This window comes from Leopardus geoffroyi, chromosome B3 (genome assembly GCF_018350155.1).
Source record: "Leopardus geoffroyi isolate Oge1 chromosome B3, O.geoffroyi_Oge1_pat1.0, whole genome shotgun sequence".
NCBI classification, from domain to species: Eukaryota; Metazoa; Chordata; class Mammalia; order Carnivora; family Felidae; genus Leopardus; species Leopardus geoffroyi.
The window spans coordinates 5,263,703-5,287,500 of record NC_059337.1 but is presented as its reverse complement, the minus strand read 5'-3'; the positions used below and the strand labels follow the sequence as shown (position 1 = coordinate 5,287,500).

At 41.0% G+C, this 23,798-nt stretch overlaps 1 protein-coding gene across 4 annotated transcripts in view; it reads right to left on the bottom strand.

Moving 5' to 3' along the window:
* Positions 1-20,894, bottom strand: part of BLM (BLM RecQ like helicase) — a 90,369-nt gene extending 69,475 nt beyond the window's left edge. For 2 of the 4 annotated variants that reach the window (XM_045452275.1, XM_045452277.1), the window contains exon 1: positions 20,755-20,876. The gene's annotated coding sequence lies outside the window, so the exon portion shown is untranslated. Of the gene's footprint in view, positions 1-3,028; positions 3,136-20,754 lie in introns of all 4 variants that reach the window. The other 2 variants (XM_045452276.1, XM_045452273.1) reach the window with 2 other exon arrangements.
* Positions 20,895-23,798: the final 2,904 nt, after the last annotated feature.

Here is a 23,798-nt window from a genome sequence, read left to right as displayed (position 1 = left end):
TGCTCTCTCCAAGGTCCGTCCAACGTGGAAGTCTTTCACAGTCTAAATGAGAAAGACTGAAGTCACACTACTGCCTCTCAGAATTTCAACCTCAGCAGCTGATGTGGGGGGCAGAGGCACACAGACCTCCAGCCTTAAGACACTAAGAACAAAATGGTCCATAGTATCATTACTTAACCTTGTCCCATATTTCTTCTAAGTTTTCATAGTTTCTATCGCATCCTTTTATGAATTTTCCATGTCTTACTTATTTTTGGATCAAAACCAGCCATGGTATTCTTTTTTTGTTTTAATTTTTTTTAATGTTTTTATTTATTTTTGAGACAGAGAGAGGCAGAGCACGAGCAGGGGAGGGGCAGAGAGAGTGGGAGACACAGAATCTGAAGCAGGCTCCAGGCCCTGAGCTGTCAGCACAGAGCCCAATGTGGGACTCGAACTCACGGACCGTGAGATCATGACCCAAGCTGAAGTCGGACGCTCAACCGACTGAGCCCCCCAGGTGCCCCAAAACCAGCCATGGTATTCTAATAGAGATTTCTAACGTTACTCCGCAGCATGATGATATGTGTATATAGCCATCTCGATAGTACAAATTTTGATGAAATATTTCATAACTGTTGTGATAACATTATGGATTTATAGTTGGCATGCAGGCAGCCTTAACCCTGGGCTATTCTCTACTTCTAGTTTTTTTAATGTTTTATTATTTATTTCTTTTGAGAGAGAGCGCGCACGTGTGCGCATGCAAGTACAAGCGGAGGAGGGGCAGAGAGAGAATCCCAAGCAGTGGGAGAGAATCCCGTGATGTAAGCACAGAGCTGGATGCGGGGCTCAATCCCACGAACCTAAGCCAAAATCAAGAGTCGGACACTCAACTGACTAAGCCACCCAGGGGCCCCTACTTTTAAGCTGCATGACTCTGGTTATTGCTACAGGGTAGCAACCTTTAGCCAGAGACATACTCCAAAGCATGGTAGCAAGTACACAATTTTCTACTCCAAATCCTTCAGTGAGAACACTTTGAAGACATTGGTGAACGCTGAGAAGCAAAAAGGGGTCTCCTTTGTATACTCCATTAAAACATCGTTAAGTTGTCCGACACACACAAAATTATTTACCAACAACAGCAAGTATCGGTGGTATGAAATTAAAGGAGGAGAAATAAACTGAAACTAGAGACCAGTGAAAGGCTCTACAATACGGAAGGAGAGGAACAAAGCAATGAGCCCAGAAAACTTTAAAGTAAATCTCTGAATTAGACCCACCACAGGAATCACAAGTATAATTTGGAAAATGATCACAATTTTCTCTTACTTAAGGGGGGGAAGTTATCCTTAAGCCATTGCAATAAACAAAACACTAATTCAACAGTGCGAAAAAATTTACCGAATGAAACATAATAAACCAGAAGACCATATCCATGCACAGACAGAATAAATAAATCAGTGAAAAGAAGGAAAAGGATAACAATCCAGGGCTGGAATACAAAACATACACCCAGCAAATGAGACTTAAAGTCTTTTGAATTAAAAGAAACCAATGGCAAAGAATAAAGGATTAAAAGAGTCCCATCTGAACAGTGTCTTGAATAAACAAAAATAGTTTAGGCCAGAAACTGAAAGGGCCTTTATTTAACAAACAGGTCATGATACTAAGAAGTAGTCTAAGGACATTAAACTGCAAGGAAAATTTTTATTTCAAAGATTTTATTATTATCGTTTTTTAAGTACGCTTTACCTCCAATGTGGAGCTCAAACTCATGACCCCGAGATCAAGAGCTGCACATTCTACTGACTGAGCCAGCCAGGCGCCTCCACAAGGAAAATTTTTTTAAAAAAATTCTACAAGTAGCTTAGAAAAAAAGTATCACATTTGTAGTAATAAACAGAATTACTTCTGACTATTTGAGGGACACAGCATTTATAAGATCCTCAGCATACAAGACCCAAGCAACTTTCATTCACATGTGACAAGAGAAATACCTTTTTGGAGTTTGAACATTGTAAGATCGAAGCCTTATCTTCAAAACTGGCTGTTAAGAAACGTACAAATAGCAACACTGATTTTAAAAACAAAAGCTTAGGTAGACGGAAGGGGGCAGCAGATTCTGCGCCCCGGCCTCACCAGGAAGCTAGTAACGTCTCTGTGGATTTGAAGCAGAATTTCCTAAGAACACGTAAGGGATGGAGAAGACAAAACTGACAATGGCCTTTAAGGCCCTGACATCACGTGCCAAGCTACTATCTTTGGACGGTCGTGGACTTACGCTAACATCTGGAACAACAAAAGCCTCTTTGCGTGGCCCTGCACAGTCTGCTGCGCGGGAGGCTAATGAAGTCGATTTCGGAGGGATCCCTCCACCTGCGCTATCAAAAGTACATGCGGATCTCACCTACACGGTTCGCTACACTCACAGCTCCAACAGAGATGCCTGAACTCTCCCCACCCCTGAAATTGCACTGGAACTGCTGGTGGCCACGAACTTCCTCGGTTGTTAAATAAATTATAATAAACTGTTAACTTTCTTCAGCATTTAAAAACCAAAAATGTAAGAAGTTAGTGGAAGGAGCACATGATCTGAGTTAACCAGGTCCGTCAGACAACGTCCTAGTAACACTAGCAGGAAAAGCATTGTTATTGCGACACGCAGTTATTACAACAAAAGGTTAAAAAGAGACTGCAGGAAAACAGCAAGACATAGGACAAAGGAAGCGAAGTTCTCTTTCTTTCTTTTTTTAAAGGCAGAATTCCTCTTCTTTCAAATAAATGAGACTATTGCTCATTTTGGGATCAAAATAGACTATTGCTATTTTGGGATCTATCAAAATCCGTACTACCTTTTCTCTAGGTCAAGTCTTTCTTTTATTCTTTTTGTTGTCTTGAGATGGCTATTTCAGGACCGGGGGACAGACTGCCAAAAAGGCCGCTCTTAAGAAATTCAGCGCCAACTAACATTCAGGTATGTCTTGCACTGCTTCCTGTCTTCCGCTAGAAGTGGAGGTTTCGGGGGTGAGCTCCATGTGGTTACTGTTCAAAGGCTAAGCTACCTTCTAGGGCAAGAGCGGGAGCCAATCATAACCTTATGAACCTCAAGGTCACCTCGATGGGGCACCAGTGGAAAGTAACACCTCTCTCCTGTAATCAAATCAAACATCAAGCAAACACAATTTCTAGACAGAGAGAGACTTTTGACTAGGATCTTATAAAAGTGGGTTTTCTTCCATTTATTGCCATACATAGTTTCTTCTGGGAAGAGGCATAGCTCTGTATGACTTACCTAAGAAAAGCAGAGCTGTCAAAACTTGTAATCCCACTGTATCCCACAAGAAGGAAAATTTATTAATTACTGGGTATCAGGTGGTTGCTGGGTCCATTTGCCCAAAGATCTTCTGTATCACTGTTTTTATTACACGGGTTTTTAATGGTCTCTCTTTTAAAAATCAATAGTAAAAATGTATTTAAAGTAACGATATATCATTTTAACAGTTTAATCAATAAAAATCAGTGTGATCAGGGGCGCCTGGGTGGCTCAGTCAGGTAAGCACCTGACTTTGGCTCAGATCATCATCTCGCGGTTTTGAGTTTGAGCCCCACATTGGGCTCCCTGCTGTCAGCACACAGCCTGCTTCAGGTCCCCTATCTCCCTTTCTCTCTGCCCCTCTCCTGCGTGCGAGCACACATGCCCACTCTCTCTCTCAAAACTAAACAGAAAAAAAAATTTTTTTCAATCAGTATGATCAGATCAACAGATTTTAAAAATACATTTCTATTGGGGTAAAACATACATGCAGTAAAGTGCACTGATCTTAAACATCTCAATATGGTTTTACTTATATATTTGCCTATAAAAGCAACACTCAAATCACAGTACAGAACATTTCTAGCACAATATGCTTTCTTGTTCCTTCTCCCACTTAATATATGCCAGATGTAACCACTATCTGATTGTATCACCAATGATTAGTTTTGCCTAATTCATATATAGAGAATCATACAGTATGTACTATTAGTACATTTTTGAAAAGCCATCTGATAAAACTCAAACCACTTCTGAGACATTAAAACACAGAATTCAAGTTCAAATCAAAGGGGACCTGGGTGGCTCAGTCAGTTAAGCGTCCAACTCGATCTCAGCTCAGGTCTTGATCTCAGGGTTGTGAGTTCAAGCTGCACATTGGGCTCTGTGCTGGGCATGAAGCCCACTTAAAAAAAAAAAAAAAAAAAGACAAAAGACAAAAGACAAAAAAAAAAAAAAAGAAGAAGAAGTTAAAATTGAGACCCACTGTATTATCTTGTATTTTACAATAGGGGTGAATCCATGAAAAAATAGGGGCAAAAAACAAGGCTGTTCTCCTATTTTCACTCTCATAGTGGACATTTTTGCCAATGCAAAATTATTCAAAAAGGAAATACTAGAAAAGAATAGATGAAAATATCATTACATGCAGACAATATGATTATATACCAACACAATCCAAAGAAAATCAGTCATAACAATAGATAATTAAAACTTCAGGAAAATGGTTAAATAAAAGATAAATATAAATCCACAGAAGTCAGATGCATTCTCATGTAGTGGTAATAACTAACCCGAAAATACAATTTTTAAAAAAGCATTCAGTTAACAATAGCAATGAGAAGTATTAAACTACCAATTAACCTAGCAAAAGACATATATCTTCATGATATAAAGAAACTGACCAAATATTACTGGGAGAAAAAAAGAAAAATTTAGAAAAATATAGAAATATTTCATGTTCTTCAATGAAAAGGTTTAAACATCACTAAGATAACAATTTTTCATAAATTAATTCATGAGTTTAACAAAATTCCAATTAAAACACCACAGAATACTTCACAAAACTCAACAAAAATGCTTCTAAAGTTCATCTGACAAAAGCACAAGACAAGAATATTAAGTAACACTGGGGTTGTAACTAGCATTAGAAATACAATCATATTAAATGTAACAGTCATTTAAATGTCATGGTACTCATCTTTAAAAAAGAAAAATAAGGGTGCCTGGGTGGCTTAGTTGGTTAAGTGTCCAACGCTTCGTTTTGGCTCAGGTGATCTCAGGGTTCATGGGATCAAGCCCCAGGTTGGGCTCTGCGCTGAGGGTGTGGAGCCTGCTTGAGATTCTCTCTCCCCCTCTCTCTCTGTCCCTCCCCCACATGCTCTCCTTCACTCCCCCCCTTCTCAAAATAAACTTACAAAAAAAAAAATACAGGAAAATCTAGTCTCTAAAACACGTTTAATGTGTGATGAAAGAAACACAACAAAATAGGGAAAGTACTCGGTATTTAACAAGTGTTACTGGGATGTTCAGTAAGCAATAGACTCTAGATCTGGAGCTGGCAAACTATGACTCACGGGCCAAATCTGGCCTGCAGCCGGTTTTTGTAAAAAACATTTTAGTGAAACACAACCATGCTTATTTGTTCACATACTACCTATGGCTGCTTTAGCACCACAGCTGGGTAGTTATCACAAAAGACTATCTAGTCGGCAAAGCCTAAAATATTTGCTACCTGGCCCTTTATAAAAAAAGTTTGAGAGTTGCTCTAGATTATTGTTGAGTAAAAAAAGGACTTATTAAATACATCAAATCTCTGATAAGAAGTTAAAAAAATTATCAGGCCAAAATGTAAATGAAAGCGAGCAGAGAGTTACGGAAAGCCCTGAAATTGCTTTTATCCTAAGACGGATGTCTAATTCCGAGAATCGAGATATCAGTTTTGACAGCCTTGGAGTGAAAAGATGGACAAAGTCCGAGTTAAGGCCTAACCAGGGTGGGAAATGTTCTGCTATAAAACCAGCACCCCAAAGGGGTAAAGTAAAATTAAATTCCATTTCTATCGCTGGTATCTGTAAGTGAAGGAAAGTCACCAGTTGTTGAAGGACTGAGAGGGAGAGACCCTGAACCCACAAGCCCGAGAATATTTTCAAATCAATTTTTACACCTGAATAATTTTTTAAAACTTTGAGTCATGAATTTACAGTAAAGCAATCCTAATGCCAAAGCATCCTAAAGCAAAGCAGAAACAAATGCAAAAATGTCTCCGGAAGAATGTACCTTTACCTTAGGCGTTAAGTAATTCCCACAAATAATTTTTCAAGACAATATGTAGCAAACACAGACAAAAAACAGCCAAGCACACAAGGAAACAAGGCACCAGGAAGAAGAATTAGTTGTACTAAGAAAGCCAAACAGTACTGGGCATAAAAGTATATAAAGCAATTAAACTTACTGTGTTTAGAAAAATCAAAGACAAGCTTGGAATTATCTGCAGTAACCAAAAAACTATAAAAATGACCTTGCCAAGAGAGCTTCTAAAAATGAAAAGTGCAATAACCAAAAAGAAGAATTCAGTGAATGGATTTACCAGCACGTTACACACAACTGAAGAGGTACTTAGAAAACGGGAGGGAAAATCAGAAGAACGTGTCCAGGATCTGTCTCCAGGGATTTCTCACATTCCTACATGGTCCAAGTCTTTTGAGCAAAGGACATGTTAAGTCTTTGGCAGCTAGAGACGGCATATCCCTCCAGAGAGATCTAGAGTCATATCTCCCCAGCGACATCCCACAGTAACAAAGACAAAGCCCTCTCCTTCCTCTCCCTGGAGACATTTCCTTACATTTCAGGGTAATAAACCTTGAGGCACCTTCCCCATCCCATCCGGGAGAGATGCGCCCACATCCTAGGGTAAGGAGCAATCTCTCTGGAGGGAGGATGTGCAGGTGTGCCAGCAACCCTTAAATGCTCAGAGTCTCTAAGTTTTGGTGTTCCTTTTGCTGGGATGCGCTGGACTGTAAGCACCAGTATCATCTAGCCCCTATCACCTCACCTTGTGGGATTTAGGGCGCGGGGAACTGATGCAAGATATCGCGGGCTGTTGTTACTGTAATAAACCATCTGTGTCTCCGGTCTTGTGTTCTGTCAGTACATACATAAATGCGAACGTATGTGTGTATAAAAAAAACTGTAGCAGGCTAGCTTGCTAGTTTAAAAGTAGGGCAAAATCTAAGATCCCTCATAGTAAGTTGTCGACTTAACAAATGCATACACACAGAGAGAGAAAGAAAACAGGGGGATGCGGGCCTGGGTGCCTCAGTCGGTTGAGCATCCGACTCTTGATTTCGGCTCAGGTGATGACCTCACACTTTGTCGGACTCTGTGCCGACAGGGCAAGGCCTGCTTGGGATTCTCTCTCTCCTCTCTCTGCCCCTCCATCACTCACTGTCTCTCTCAAAAATAAACAAACAAACAAACTTAAAGAAAAGAAAAAAGAGGTGGAAAATACGAGAAGTAAGAAGACATGGAAGGTACGGTAAGAAAGTATTACAGAAATCTAAACAGAAATCTAGTTCCAGAAAGAGAGGAGAAACCGGGTCAGAATTAATACCTGAAAAGATAACAGCTGGGGTGTTTCCATAATGAAAGACGAATCTTCAGATTCAAGAAAGCAAACACATTCTGAGCAGGATAGACAAAAAGAAATCCACACCGAAGTACATCATTGTGCAACATTTGGAGAGAAAATTGATTTCTCTTCAGAAATGAAAATCAGAAGACAGCAGAATGTTATTTTCAACGTGCTGATAGAAAATAACCTAGAACTCTTTTCCCAGCAAAAACGTCCTTCAAAAATTGAGACTGAATTGTATACTTTAAAAGGATGAATCTTGTGATATATGAATTACATCTCAATAAAGCTGTTACTTTTAAAACTGCCTGTAACAAAAGCAACAGATAGTAAGTGTTGGTGAGGATGCAGAGAAACTGGAATCTTCATACGCTGTTGTTGAGAATATAAAATGGTGCAGCTGTGTTGGAAAAGTCTGGCAGTACTTCAAAAGATTAAACACAGAGTAACCAGCCATTTCACTCCTCGACATATACTCAAAAGAACTGAAAATACATATTCAGTACTGATAAATGCTACAATAATGACAAACCTTGAAATACTAGCCGAGTGAAAGAAGCCAGACACAAAGAACCACACATGGTACGATTCCATGTATATGAAATGTCCGAAATAAGCAAATCTGTATAAAGAAAGTGGATTAGTAACTACCTGGGGGGAGGAGGGAGAGGGTGGTGGTGAGCAGATTGGGGGGTGACAGCAAGGGGTGTGGAGGTCCTCTTTGGGCTGATGGCAATGTTCTAAAATCAACCGTGACAATGGCTGCACAAATCTAGGAACATAATAAGAGCCACTGAGTTGTACTCTTTAAATGGGTGAATTTCGGACTATGTGAATTACAAGTCAAACTTGTTATTAAAAAAAAATCAAGATGAAATAAAAACATTTTCAAATAATCAAAACCAAGTCTGCCACCAGTGAGTCTCATTAAATGAGATTCTGAAGGATGTATTTAATATTTAAGGTAGTTGAAAAGTGAGCCTAGATGTAAGTTCTCAGATGATGGCTGGACTGAAAGAATCAAGGAGGTGGTGAAATATGTGGCTAAATCTAAACAAACTTTGCACAAAGCAACAGGGCTAAAAAACCAAACAGTTAGAATACCCGAAGGGAATGACACATAAGTGAGGTAAAGAGATTTAATATGCTCCAAGGCCTCTGTGTTATGAGGGGTGGGAGGTGCTGATTAATTGCCGACTTGAGAGGACAGATACGCACGCTGTGCTTTCTAGGTAACCATTGAAGTATAAAAACAGAGCATGCACCTTAAAATCTAGAAGGAAAAAATGAAATGATTAAAAAAAACTCACTTAAAAGGAAGCTATTAAAAAGGAAAGAAAGGGGAAAAAATAATACAAAGTACAAAAGAAGGTAGTAGTAGATTTAAGTCAAAATATCTGTTGATTACAATAAATATAAACTGAACAATTACTTTGGCTAAAAAGTTTATCAATCTGAACTTAAAAAATGAGATCTAACTACTGTATTTGCTGTTTGTTAGAAACATGTCCAAAACACTGGGTTGTATAGAGAGGTTAAAAGTAAAAAGATAAGGAGCATCTGGGTGGCTCAATCGATTGAGGGTCCAACTTCGGATCAGGTCATGATCTCACAGTTTGTGGATTCGAGCCCCACTTCAGGCTCTGTGCTGACAGCTCAGAGCCTGGAGCCTGCTTCGGATTCTGTGTCTCCCTCTCTCTCTCTGCCCCTCCTCCACTCGTGCTCTGTCTCTCAAAAGTAAGAAGATTAAAAAAAAAACGTGAAAACTCACCAGAAGACAGCTAAGGTTTTTATATTAGTAGCAGACAAAACAGATTTTAAGACAGAAAGCCTTACCAGAGATAAACAGGCCACTGTTATAATGACAAAGAATTCAATTCACCAGAAAGATATGACAACTTTAAATTTGTATGGCCCATAAAGTAACTGCAAGACACGTGAAGCAAAACTGATAGAATGACAGGAAGCAGACTATAATTCTAGATTTAAAATTAGCTCTCAGTAATTGATAAAACAAGCAACTACAAAAATCAGGAACCACCCAGAAGACTTGAATAACGCCACCTTTGCAACTACAAGATGTACATTCTTTTCGAGAACAGACACTTACACAAGCTGACCACGAACTAGGCCATAAGGCAAGTCCCAACTATTTCAATGGATTAAAGTCACATGTTCTCCAACCAAATGTAGTTATGCCAGAAATCAATAATAAAAAAGATAATTGGAAAAAAGTAACTGTTTTAGTATCCACTAATGACTCATGACTGAAGAAATAATAGTACGACTGTAAACAGTACGGCCGTATAATGATGGTTTTCATAACCCCATCCATCACTCTTGTAGCTGGCATGCTACTGGAAAGAACTTTCCCTTTTCCCCTATTCGCTTTTTATCAGTAAGGATTGATTCCTCATGTATTTGGTGGGTTGTAATCTATTGCTGTCATTATTTTCATGCTCAAATGGTTTTGTATTTGATTAGGAGTAGTGAGCTCCTTCAAGCTGGCTCGTGCGCTTTTATTTTTAAATTTATTTTTTAATTGTTTTAATGTTTATTTATTTTTGAGAGAGAGAGAGAGACAGAGTGGAAGGGAGGGAGGGGCAGAGAGAGAGGGGGACACAGAATCCGAAGCAGGCTCCAGGCTCCTAGCTGTCAGCACAGACCAGACACGGGGCTTAAACCCACCAACCGTGAGATCATGACCTGAGCTGAAGTCGGATGCTTAACTGACTGAGCCACCCAGGCGCCCCTCTTCTTTATTTTCAAAAGCGCTAAAATACACATAATGTAAAATTTACCATCTTAATCATCTTTAAGCGTGCAGTTCAGTGGTATAAAGTGCATTCACGTCGTCGTGCAACCAACTGCCAGAACTTTTTCATCTTGCAAAACTGAGCTTCTATCCCTGTTAAATAATAATTCTCTCCCTCCCCCTCCCCCAGTCCCTGATCATCACCATTCTTTCTGTTTCCATTTGATTACGTTAGTGGAACCATACAGTGTTCGTCTTTTTGTGACTGGTTTGTTTCTCAGCATATGGTCTTCAAGGGTTATTCATGCTGTAGCATGTGACAGAATTTCCTTCCTTTTTTAAAGCTCAATGATATACCATTGTATGGATCTCACGCATTTTGCCCATCCACTCTTCTGTCCACAGACGTCTGGGTTGCTTCCACTTTTTGGCTGTTGTGAATAATGATGCTGTGAACATGTGTGTACGAGTATCTCTGAAACCCTGCTTTCAATTCTTTTGGGTATATACCCAGAGGTGGAATTTGTAGATCCCACAGTAATCCTATTATTTTTCGTTTTTTGAGGAATAGCCATAGTACATTCCACAGCGTCTGTTCCATTCTACATCCCCAACAGTGCACAATTTCTCCATATCCTCATTTCTCCACATCCTCACCAACACTTGTTATTTTCTGTTTGTTGTCTTTGTTTTGCTTTTACAGTAACCATCCTAATGAGTGTGAGATGATATCTAGTGTTTTCGACATGCATTTCTCTAATAAATTAGTGGTGGTGAGCATCTTTCCATGTGCTTTTTGGCCATCTGTGTATCTTCTCTGACAAAATGCCCATTCAGATCCCCTGCCCACTTTTAATTGGGTTGTTGTTTGTTTAAGGAACTATAGGAGTTCTTCATTCTTACAAAGGGGCACGAGGAAGCTTCTGGGAGAGATGAGTATGTTCATGAACCTGACTGCAGTCATGGTACCTCATAGCAAAACTGATCAAAGTGTATGCTTTACATATTTGCAGTTTATTGTAGATCAATAAAGTTGTTTTTAAAAAAACAAAACCCAACGACATCTTAGAAGACTGAAAAGTTTTGGGCAAATTTTATTTCACTTTAGCCCTTCACCAACTAAAGACGACTAAATTGACGATTGTAATAATACAAAGTAACTAATAAAAAAAATAATTTGGAAGTGTTCCTTCATTTCCTATGCTCTGAAACAATGTATTTAGCACTGGGATTATCTGGACTCTTAAATTTTTCAACAGAATTTCTCTGTGAAACCATTTATATCTAGTGTGTTTTTCTGCTTCCAGTGACACAGTTTTTTCATAACCACATGCTATGAAAATGGAGTTATTTAACTTCTAATCTTTGCTGGCATCGATTTTGGTAAATTGCATTTTTCTAAATAATTATCCATTTCATTTGAATTTTCAAATTCATTTAACACAGAAGTATGCAAATTAACATCATTAAAATTTTTTTCCCACTTGTCATTTGTTATTTTGTATTTGTGATTTCTCCCAATTTTCTTAAATTAGCATCAGTTTACCTGGTTTGTTAAACTGTCTAAGATCTAAGATTGTGATTTCTCAATCAAACGTTTTTCTGTTCTCCATCTCATTGACCTCTGCTTCGATCTTCATTTCTATCCTCTTGTGCCTTCTCTTGTTTTACTTTGTTGTTTTTACTCTAACTTTCTAAGTCTGGAATTTACTTCAGGTGTTTTCTTCCCTAAGTTTATAATGTGTTTAAGCCAATAAATTCCCCCCCAACCACTACTTTATACGTATCTTACAGAATCCTATTTGTTAGGTTTTCATTTCATTAGTCTTCAGGAATCCTTTATTTCAATTTGTATTTCCTTTCCATCCAATAGTTCTTTATTCATTCTTTATTTTTAATGTTTATTTTTGAGAGAGAGAGGGAGAGAGGGTGCCAGTAGGCGAGGGACAGAGGGAGAAGGGGGCAGAGGATCTGAAGTGGGCTCTGCACTGGCAGCACAGAGCCAAACTCGGGGCTCGAACCCACGAACCATTTAGATCATGACCTGAGCTGAAGTCAGACAGTTTACTGACTGAATCACCCAAGTGCCCCAACATCTAATAGTTCTTCAATTGAAGGGTTTTCATGTTCCATATGGGTTTTTTTTTTTTTTTTTTAATTTTTTTTTTTTTCCAACGTTTATTTATTTTTGGGACAGAGAGAGACAGAGCATGAACGGGGGAGGGTCAGAGAGAGAGGGAGACACACAGAATCGGAAACAGGCTCCAGGCTCTGAGCCATCAGCCCAGAGCCCGACGCGGGGCTCGAACTCACGGACCCTGAGATCGTGACCTGGCTGAAGTCGGACGCTTACCGACTGCGCCACCCAGGCGCCCCCCATATGGGTTTTAAAATTTCTTTTTAATTTCTAGTTTTGTTGCATAGCGGTAAGGATTGTTTGTAACATTTCTACTTTACGGAAATTACTAACCTTTTTCTTGCGACCTAACATACGAACTATTTTTATGAATGTAAATGTACACTTAAGCAGATATTTCATTACTGTACTGATCTTGCCTTTCCATAGATTTTTTTAAAAATAAAAAATGTAATGGGGCACCTGGGTGGTGCAGTCGGTTAAGCGTCCGACTTCAGCCAGGTCTCGATCTCGCAGTCCGTGAGTTCGAGCCCCGCGTCAGGCTCTGGGCTGATGGCTCAGAGCCTGGAGCCTGTTTCCGATTCTGTGTCTCCCTCTCTCTCTGCCCCTCCCCCGTTCATGCTCTGTCTCTGTCCCAAAAATAAATAAACGTTGAAAAAAATAAAAAAAAATAAATAAATAAAAAATAAAAAATGTAAGGGGCACCTGGGTGGTGCAGTCGGTTAAGCATCTGACTTTGGCTCAGGTCATGATCTCACGGCTGTGAGTTCAAGCCCCACATCGGGCTCTGTGCTGACAGCTTCGAGCCTGGAGCCTGCTTTGGATTCTGTGTCTGCCTCTCTGTGCCCCTCCCCTGCTTGTGCTCTGTCTCTGTCTTTCAAAAATGAATAAATGTTTAAAATATTAAAAAAAAATAATAAAAATTAAAAAAATTAAAAAAAAAGAAATCTCATGTTTGGAAGTAAATATACTTGCAAATAAACCATGGATCAAGTAAGATATCACAATGGGTACTGGAATATATTTGGAACTGGATAATAATGAAAGTCCACATATAAAAATGTGATATGCAACGTAAGAGGTAGTTACAGGGAAATGTACAACCTTCATTGTTAGAAAAGAAGGCTAAATATGAGCAGAAAGCATATATTCAATGAAGTTAGAAGATAAAAACAAACTAAGCCTGATGAGAAAAGAGAAAGGTTTCTGTGAAAACACTTAGCAAGAACAAGAGAAAAGACACAAATCAGTATCAGGAGTGAAAGAAGAGACTTAAAATTAACTACATTCCCCACAGACATTGAAACATCGTTTTCAGGGGCGTCTGGGTGGCTCAGTAGGTTAAGCGGCCGGCTCTTGGTTTTGGTTCAGGTCATGACCTCACCATTTGTGAGTCTGACGCAGCACTGGGTTCCACACGGACAGTGCAGAGCCTGCTTGGGATTCTCTCTCTCCCCCTCTCTCTCTGCCCCGCACCTCGTGCTTCCTCTTTCTTTCTCAAAATAAATAATAAACTTAAAAAATGTCATAACAGATTCTGAATAACGTGCCAATAAAATTAAATTTAGATGAAATGGACAAATTTCTTTAAAAATTAACTTGCACTCACAAAGAAACAGAACTGTCTGTGGTCAAGGCTTGCCCTGCCAGACATATAAAGATTTTTTTTTTTTATTTTTTTTTTTTCAACATTTATTTATTTTTGGGACAGAGAGAGACAGAGCATGAATGGGGGAGGGGCAGAGAGAGAGGGAGACACAGAATCGGAAACAGGCTCCAGGCTCTGAGCCATCAGCCCAGAGCCTGATGCGGGGCTTGAACTCACAGACCGTGAGATCGTGACCTGGCTGAAGTCGGGCGCTTAACCGACTGCGCCACCCAGGCGCCCCCAGACATATAAAGATTTAACAACGCAAACAAAAAAAAGTCTTTAAAAACATAGGGGTGATGGTGTAAGGACAGGAAGACCAGTGGAAGAGAATAAAGCACCCAGAAAGAAGCCTGTGCACAATTTATAACAATTTATGACATTTATCACCACATAACACTAGCAAATGAGTCTTTTCGGTAGTTGGTGCTGGTACCCTGGATATCTACATGGGGAAGAAAGGAAATTTACACCCTACTTCACTCCAGACACATAAGTCACTTTCAAGTGAATAGAACTTGTCATTTTAAGGGATTTCTCAAATAAGATACAAAAAGCACTAACAAAAAAGAAAAAAATAAAATTGAATTATTTAAGAATCTTTTATGTGTCATTTAGCTTGGAACAGCACCAAGACTTTTGAAACAGCTGAGTACAGAGAAAAGCAAGGTACCAATTACACAAAAGTCAGGATAACGATTACCTTTGGGATAGAGGATGAACAGGGCACACACAGGGCTTCTGAAGGTGTTAGCTCTGCCCTATTTCTTACCCGAGACATACGTACAGGGGTATGTGCTTTGGTAAATACATCATTAAGCTATTTCAGGAGTCCCCAGAGACCTCGCCCTAACATTCGCTGATTTGCTGGAATAACTTACAGGACTCAGCATATAGTCCTACCAACAGCTAAGGACACACAGCCAGATCAGCAAGGGGAAAAGACACACCAGGCAGAGTCTGGGGGAATACAGGTGCCACCTTCCTGTGCTCTCTCCTCTCACGAGGGCACATTCTCTCAATGAAGACGCAGCTACGTGCAACATTTCTGCCCCAGGAAACGTGTCAGAGACTCAAAGTCTAGGGTTTTTATTGGGGGCTGGTCCCAGAAGCACCCTCTGCCCACCAAAAACGTGGACTCTCACAATAAAAGCAGGCGTTAGAGTTCCAGGTGGGCAAAACAACCATGTTGAAGCAGGAGAGGTTTCAAAAGCCCAGTTCCCACTCGCCAGCCAAGAACCAATCTTGCAAGCAGGACTTTCTAAAGAGAAGTCTCAGGCCTGCGATGTTAACTCATACACAGGTGTTCTTTGCACTTTTCTCTATGAAATAGAACATATTTCACAATAAAAGATATTTTAAAAACGGGTGACCAACAAATTATTAAATCTGTGTTTAAAAGCCACAGAGAAGACATTTGCAATGTATACAACTGACAAATAGTGTATGGAACGTATAAACAATTCCTGTAAGACAGTTGCAAAGAAAGACAAAAAACCTGAACAGGCTCTTTTAAAATGCAGAAACAGTCCATAAACACAATTAAGGTCCTCAACTTCACAATAGTCTAGGGGATTGAAACCCAAAGAAAATACTACCATACATATACCTACTAAAGTGGCAAAAATAAAAACACAATATCAAATGGGGAGCACCTGGGCGGCTCAGTTGGTTGAGCTTCCGACTTTGGCTCAGGTCATGATCTCGTGGTTCGTGAGTTCGAGCCCCATGTCAGGCTCTGTGCTGACAGCTCAGAGCCTGGAGCCTGTTTCAGATTCTGTCTCCCTCTCTCTCTGCCTCTCCCCCACTCACGCTCTCTCTCAAAAATAAAATAAAAACATAAAAAAACATTTTTTTAAACACAGTATCAAATATTAGCAAAGATGTGGGACAATGGTTAAGTCTCACACACTGGTGGAAGGGAGGTGCAACCACTTTTGAAAACAATTTGGCCTTCAGGAAGGTAAAAGGTACACACATTCTTTGACCCAGTAGTTTTCTGAGTTACGTGTACAAATTCATGAACACGCACCCGAGGACATATGCACAAGAACATTTACAACAACATCAATAGCCAAAATCTGAAACTAATCCAAATGCCATCAAAGCAGGAAGGATAAAAATAAACAAACAAAAAAACTCCAGAATGGATAAACTGTAGCAACAATCACATAAAGGAATATTCTATAGTGATCATATAAATTTTTACTAAAAAAAATTTAAAAATTAAAAAAACCTGTATCTACAATATGAAAGAATCTCACAAACATAATGTTGAAGCAAACAAGACAAAGTAGAATACATAAATTCTCACCCTATTTGTAGATCTCAAAACCAGGCAAGACTGAACTATATTACTTATGGATGCATACACAGGATATACCATGAAGACAAGAAAATTACCACAAAATCAGAATAGTTCTCTCTAGTGTGGGGAGGAAGTTACAATGAGGGGAGCTACACTTCTGGGGTACCAGTAATACCTATTTTTTGATCTGTTTGAGGGTTATGTGCAATTGAAACTTTATAATTATCTTTACGTTTACATAATTTTAATGTGTAAACTTTATAATTTTTTAATAATTATTCTTTAAATTATATATACTATGTACTTTCTAAGGTATTACGTATCTTTCTCAAAAAATTTGAGGAAGAAAAATTAGCAAAAATAACAAATAAAGGATTAACATTACAAACATACAAAGAAGGGTGCATGGGTGGCTCAGTCGGTGTCTGACCCTTGATCTCAGCTCAGGTCTTGATCTCAGGGTCATGAGGCTCCCATGTTGGAGCCTACTCAAACAAACAAACAAACAAACAAAACCATACAAAGAACATCCAAGTTGCCATGAACAAATGATCCAGGAGTATAAACACACAGTTCACCAGAATATATAGACATTAAATAAACTTAGGAAGAAACATTCAACTTTTCTAGTAATTAATAGTATGAAGCAACATTTCATACCTATTAAATCAAGGAGAGTGGAATACTGTGATAATTTATAAGGTAAATGGCAACCATGAAGACTGAGTAGCTGCATGGAATAATTTAATATTGGGAAAACAAAAGACTAAATCATGAGTGCATTATGCTTACAGCTAAGAAAGCTGCATAGCTAAAATTTGTAAAGGACTCATGAAAAAGGAAAATAGCTGATATGATTTAAAGACACGATTATGACTGTAATATTTTCCTGGATATTGCAAATATGTTTCATTAAGATACAGGAATTTTTAAACAAAGAACACTCAATAGTTCCTTGTGATTCTAGAGAACAAATTCCACGTCATAACCCCAAGACCTTTCACAAATTGCCTTCAACTTGTATTTTTCACTCAATGCCAGGCATCATGCTAGGCACTAGAGTACGGAGATGGGCAAGACATAATTACTCCCCTCAGTGAGCTCCTAGGCTGGCAGGAAACAGACATGCCAACAAACAATTACAACTTAGTGAAGTAAGTCCCACGAGAAAAGGTTTCTTCTTAAAAGTCTAGGACTTCCTGGAGCACCTGGCTGGCTCAGTAGGAAGTGCACCCAACTCTTGATCCCGGGGTTGTGCGTGCGAGCCCCACGTTGGGTGTTGAGATTACTTAAATAAATAAGACTTAAAAAAACAAACAAACGCAAAATGTGACTTCCCACAGGAACAGACACACAAATACGGAGAATAAACTCATGGCTGTCAGAGAGAAGGGAGGGACATGGGCAAAATGGGCAACATAGATGAAGAGGAGTGGGAGGTACAGGCTTCCAGTAATGAAATGACTAAGTCTAGGGGTTGAAAGGTACAGCCTAGGCAATAGTCAATGGTACTGTAACAGCCTTGTGTGGTGACAGATGGTAGCTATGCTTGTGGTGAGCTAATATATAGAGTCGTCAACTCACTATGATGTACACGTGAAACTAATGTAACATTGTGGTTCAACTATACCTCAATTTAAAAAGGAGGTGGGGGTGAGTCTATGGCTTCCCAGATGAAGGAAAAACTCAAGAAAATCGTAGAGAAGCTTTCCAAAGAACATTGAATTGGAGCCCAGGTGAAACCTTCCAGACAGGGTGCAGATGTGAAGGGTAGTCTATGCACTATTTGTACCAAGTCTGAGGCACATAGCAGGTGGCTGGAGACTGTTTAAAAACCTCGGGGATCCCACTACGGGCAATGGAGACCCACTGGGGCTTTTTCAGCATTTAGCTCCCGAGAGTATTTTGCAATTACTTTGGACCTCTTTGTTCTCTCCTTTTTTCCCTTAAGAGAAATATATATTGGGGTGCCTGGGTGGCTCAGTTAAGCATCCAACTTCGGCTCAGGTCATGGTCTCACAGTTCACAAGGTCAACTCCGACACTGGGCTCTCCGCTGTCAGTGCAGAGCCTGCTTCGAATCCTCTGTCCCCGTCTCTCTGCCCTCCCCAGCTCTTGCTCACTCTCTCTGAAAAATAAATTAACGTTAAAAAAGGAAAGAAATATATAAAAGTATAAAAAATATATATTGATGTTAAAATATCTATTTAGTTAAAATTAGTATTTTTTAAAATATTTATTTATTCATTTTGAGAGAGAGCAAGCAGGGGAGGGGCAGAGAGAGGGAGAGACAGAATCCTAAGTAGGCTTCATACTATCAACACAGAGCCTAACTTGGGGCTCGATCCCACGAATGATGGGATCATGACCTGGGCCGATATTAAGAGTCAATGCTTAACTGACTGAGCCATCCAGGCACCCCTTAGTTAAATTAGTATTAACAATATATTTATGTTTAACTTTTATACATATTCCTTTTAATTTTAAATTTCAAACATACAATAAAAAGTTGACACCCATGTATTCACCAACCAAATTTAAGAAGTTAAATTCTGTCCTATTTCTCTTTCAAAGAAATAAAACATTTTGGATGTATTTAAAATCACACACATCCATCATTCACTCCACTCATCTCCTTCTCTTCCCTCCCTCCTCACAGATAATACTGACTACCCCAAAGTGGATGCATATGATTTATCTGAATGTTGTTCTTTTACTACACATCCAACACTATGGGCTTTGCCCAGTTTTTTAACCCTGGGTTTATCAGTAAAATGAAGGCAAGAGCTACCTTTCCCAGTCAGTGGATTAGAAATAGAACGCTGAAGTGCCTGGGTGGCTCAGCTCGTTGAGCATCTGACTCTAGATTTCGGTTCAGGTCATGATCAACCTACGGTTGGTGGGTCTGAACCCCACATCGGGCTCTGCGCTGACAGTGCAGAGTCTGCTTAGGATTCTCTCTCTCTCTCTCTCTCTCTCTCTGCCCCTCCATCATTCTCTCATAAAAAAAAAAAAAAGAATTAAGAAAAAAAAAGATACAGAACGTATGTGGTAGCTATCATCATCACGACTGCCACTGAAAGGAACTCAAGACCCAGAAATTTTCGCTTCTTCCAAGGAGACCATAAGCTGCTTTCTAATGTTTGTTTATTTTGGGGGGAGAGAGACAGAGAGACAGAGCATGAGCGGAGGGGCAGAGAGAGGCAGAGACACAGAATCTAAGCAGGCTCCAGGCTCCGAGCTGTCAGCACAGAGCCCAAGGAGGGGCTTGAATCCAATAATCATTTGATCGCGACCTGAGCCGAAGTTGGACGCTTAACTGACTGAGCCACCCAGACGCCCCTATAAGCTACTTTCTGACAGCAGCCTAGCTAACAAAATGTTTATTCAATTTAGGTCTATTTTCATTTCCCATACGGAATACTTCTGCCTTCTTTCCCAATTTCTGACCTCTACCCCAGGCTCTGCCATTACTGTCCCTTAACCTTGACAGGGGCACAGGAATGCTACTTATCTACATTGGTGGCACCAGGAGCGTCAGGTGCCTGCTCCATCTCAGGCCAACAGGTGCCCAAAGTTCTGAGTAACCTGAGGGCAGGTGAGGACTAGGAGAGGAAGCCTGGTGTTGTGGCAGATGCCTGGGAGTCAGGCAGCTCTTTCCACACAGGGACAAGCTCTTTGTGCTTTAGATTCTCCTTGTCAAAAATGAGCACAATTTTACCTACTTCTCCGGGTGATGGTGATAATAGAACCCTTACCATGTAGCAAGTCCCCTTTGGAGCATTTATTGCATATATTAAGCCACTTAATCCTAACAAAACCTCCAGGGTGCAGAAGAGATGATTTCCCCTACACGACAGAAGGAAACCGGGGCACTTAGTTTAAATGACGAGTGGACAATCACAGAGCTAGTAGGTGGATGAGCCCGGATTCGAAGCCAGGTAAAGTGATGCGGTCTGTGTCCTTAACCACCTCCCTCTGCGGAGGTATTGTGGGGCTACAATTGTAAGCAAATGGGTCCCAGGCACGTGGCACACAGTACGCCCAACATACAGTAGCCCGGCTCGTGACCGTGGAAAGCTCGAGAAAAAGTACAGTTTCGGTCTTCACCGGGGAGATGGGGGAAGTGCCAGAGGTCTGGGCTGGGATCATCCACAGACTGCAGTGTGCCTGGCCCTGTGGTAGGCACCGGAGTACACCAACGAGAACACAATGGGTGCCAGGCCGGCTCTTCCACCGACACCGGGGGCGATCCCGGCCCCACCCCCGGGCCTGTTTCCCCGTCTGCGAACACGCGTGCTTTTTCTCGCGTTCTCTCGGGCTACGGGCCGCGACAGAGGGCTCCGCGGGCCTCGCCCAACTGGGACGGGCAAAGGAGAACCTTCCTCTCCGACCCCGGGCCGGGTCGCCGGGAGCGGGGCTGGGCTGGGCGGTGCCGGGCCCGCAGTCCTGTCAAGTTCAAGCGCGCCGCACTCACCTCTCCCGCAGGCTCGCAGCGGGCGGAACCCCGGTCCAAACTCCCCGCGCCGCCGCCGCAGCCCCCACGCCGCGCGCCAGCTCACTTCGCGCCGGAAGCCGGCCGATTCCGATTGGTTGCTTCCTGAGGAGACCGACCAGTGCCCTTGCCCCGTGGTACCTGTCCCCGCCCCCGTGGGCTGCTGGGGCCGGGTGTTCCCAACGCCCAATCAGAGTCTGAGATCCGAGGTCAGGTGACCGTGGTTCAGCGTGGTCTTCCGGCACTCTCGGGATCTTTGTTGTCCTTGTGTTTCTTAGCGTCGGGGGAGGCTTTGAAGAAGACAGGCGCCTGGAATCGAGCTGGGGTGAAAAACCCCGGAACTGAGAGGAGCCTGAGACTTGGCAGTTCCCACAGGCCAGGTCAAAGCTCTGCACCCCTGCCTCTTTGGCTCTTACCCGCTGTCTCTGTGAGACTTGGGGGGATTCTGCTCTCCACCCCCTTGTAGAGCTGGCCTCTGCCCCAATACGTGAGCGACTGTAAATTGTCATTGACGGGGAAAGGGATCTCAAACTCAGATGCCTCGGTGGACAGGTGAGGTACCTGAGTGAGAAGCCATGCTGCTGTTCCAGTTGATTGTTGACACGCGCGACTGTGGGCTCTGTGATGCCAGATCTTTTTTTTTTTTTTTTTAATTTGCTTCCCTTCCTTCTTTTCCTCCCACCCTTCCGCTTCCCTCTCTACTTTCCTCCCTTCCTTACTTCCCTTCTCTTCTAAGAAAAATTGAAAACGTGTTAATGTGTGAAATCCGCCGATTTTAAAATGCTACAAAAATAACACTGCAGTCAAACAAAACACATTATTGTGAAATTACTGTCTATAGGAAAAAGCAAAAGCAGGTTTTTAATAGCCAAATGGCCAAATAGGAAGCAAGATAGAGACAAGGTACAAGGTATGAAAAATCTACCAAAAGAGAAAGCTGAGTACACTTAGACTCAAAAGGAGGGTACTACCCAGAATGATAGGGTCGTCTCAGAACTCAATGAGGTGTGAAATCCAGCTGAAATTGCCTGGGCCACACACTGCCTGAATTCTCCTTTAGCTTTTTTCTTCATTGTCCTTCACATTTCTGCCTTCCCTAGTGCCAGTCATTGTGCTAAGCTCTTGAGAACTTTCTCATGGAGTGCACAGGATGTTAGACATAGACGTTGGTGGAGGAGGTGGACACTTGCACATTGATGACAAAAGCGATAGGAATAGTGATCGTACAATGGGAGTACCTAGGAAGGACACATCCACAGAGTGGCAGCTTTAGGTGGGATTCTGAGAGATGAGTAAGAGGTATGTTTTGGAAGCAAAGGCCAGGAAACTGGAAAGACAACAATAAGGTACCTTTGAGGAAATGGCAGGGAAGTGAGCAATATGGAGAGATGATACGCGAGAGGAAACGGACCAGATCTCAGTTTGGACTTCACCCTAAAGGTAAGTGGCAATTGTTGGATGTGGCGACAAATGGGATAGGGGACAGCCTGGTGCCATAATATTAAGTGAAATCAATGATTTTACATATACGTGTATATGTATGGATCTCCACCACCCAGATCAAGGTATGTACCATTTCCAGCACCTGGTAAGATTCCCTTGTGGAGCTTCCCAGCTCGCTCTCCCCCCAGCAGCAACCTGGTATTACACTGCATATATTCTTCTGTAACTGCTTTTTTTTTTCTCAACATAGTATCTGTGAGCTTTATTTACACTGTATGTACCAGAGACTCATTCTCTTTTATTACTAATTTTGTGAAAACTGTGAAATGGCCCCCAAAATCCTACTTTTTGTCCAGTGAAAAATAAGGTGGTGTCTAGCACACCCTCAGGGGTATCTGATCCCATGTAGGCTCTATGCCTTTCATTGTCTTCGAGATAAAGAACATCTCAATTGTTTTAAAGACAGGTTCTTGTCTATAGAAATGCAAATTGTGTCCAGAGGAACGCATTTAATTATTGTCAATTTGATCAGTTCTGCCAATTTTGCATCTATTTGTAAAGTATTTCATTATTTCTCTATAGTATATATGTGTGGTACTTTGAATTTTCCTTTGTACTATCTTTCTGGATCTCATTAATTAATGAGTTAAATAAAACCTTTGACATGTGTTTATTTTATGTCTTTAGAAGAGTCATGATTATACTTGATTTTATTTTATTTTATTTTTTTTTTAATTTTTTTTTTCAACGTTTATTTATTTTTGGGACAGAGAGAGACAGAGCATGAACGGGGGAGTGGCAGAGAGAGAGGGAGACACAGAATCGGAAACAGGCTCCAGGCTCTGAGCCATCAGCCCAGAGCCCGACGCGGGGCTCGAACTCACGGACCGCGAGATCGTGACCTGGCTGAAGTCAGACGCTTAACCGACTGCGCCACCCAGGCGCCCCTATACTTGATTTTAAAAAAACATTCTTTTATCAACAGTATGCAATTGTATGAGCATGCTACAATTTATTTATCCATTCATCTAATGATGGACATTTGAGTTTTTTCCCTTTGGCTATCATAAATAAAACTGCTGTGGACGTTTTTACATAAGTCTTTTGTGATTGTATGCATCACTTCTTGGGGGGTAAACAGTATCTAGGAATAGGGTTTCTGGGCCATAGGGGTAAGTGTGTATTTACCTTTGGTAGAAACAGTCATGTTTCCAAAGCGGGTGTATCATTTTATACTACCACTAACACCGTGTTAAGTGTCCCATTATCTGTATCTTCATCAACATTGAAATGGCCAATCCTTTTCATTTTAGCCATTCTGCAGGGTGTTTAATGGTATCTCCTTGTTTAACTTACTATAGAAGGTTTTCAGGAGAAGAGTAACTTGGATAGTTCCTTTCCAACCCCGGGCCCAGCAGAATGGCTCCTGCATAGCAGGGTGGTGAGAAGGAGACGGGCCATTCTGCCATCACTGAGGTACTGACCAGAGAACACATCATCAACATTCACGAGCACATCCATGGAGTGGAGTTCAAGAAGCGTGCCCCTCGGGTACCCAAAGAGATCCAGAAATTTTCCCGGAG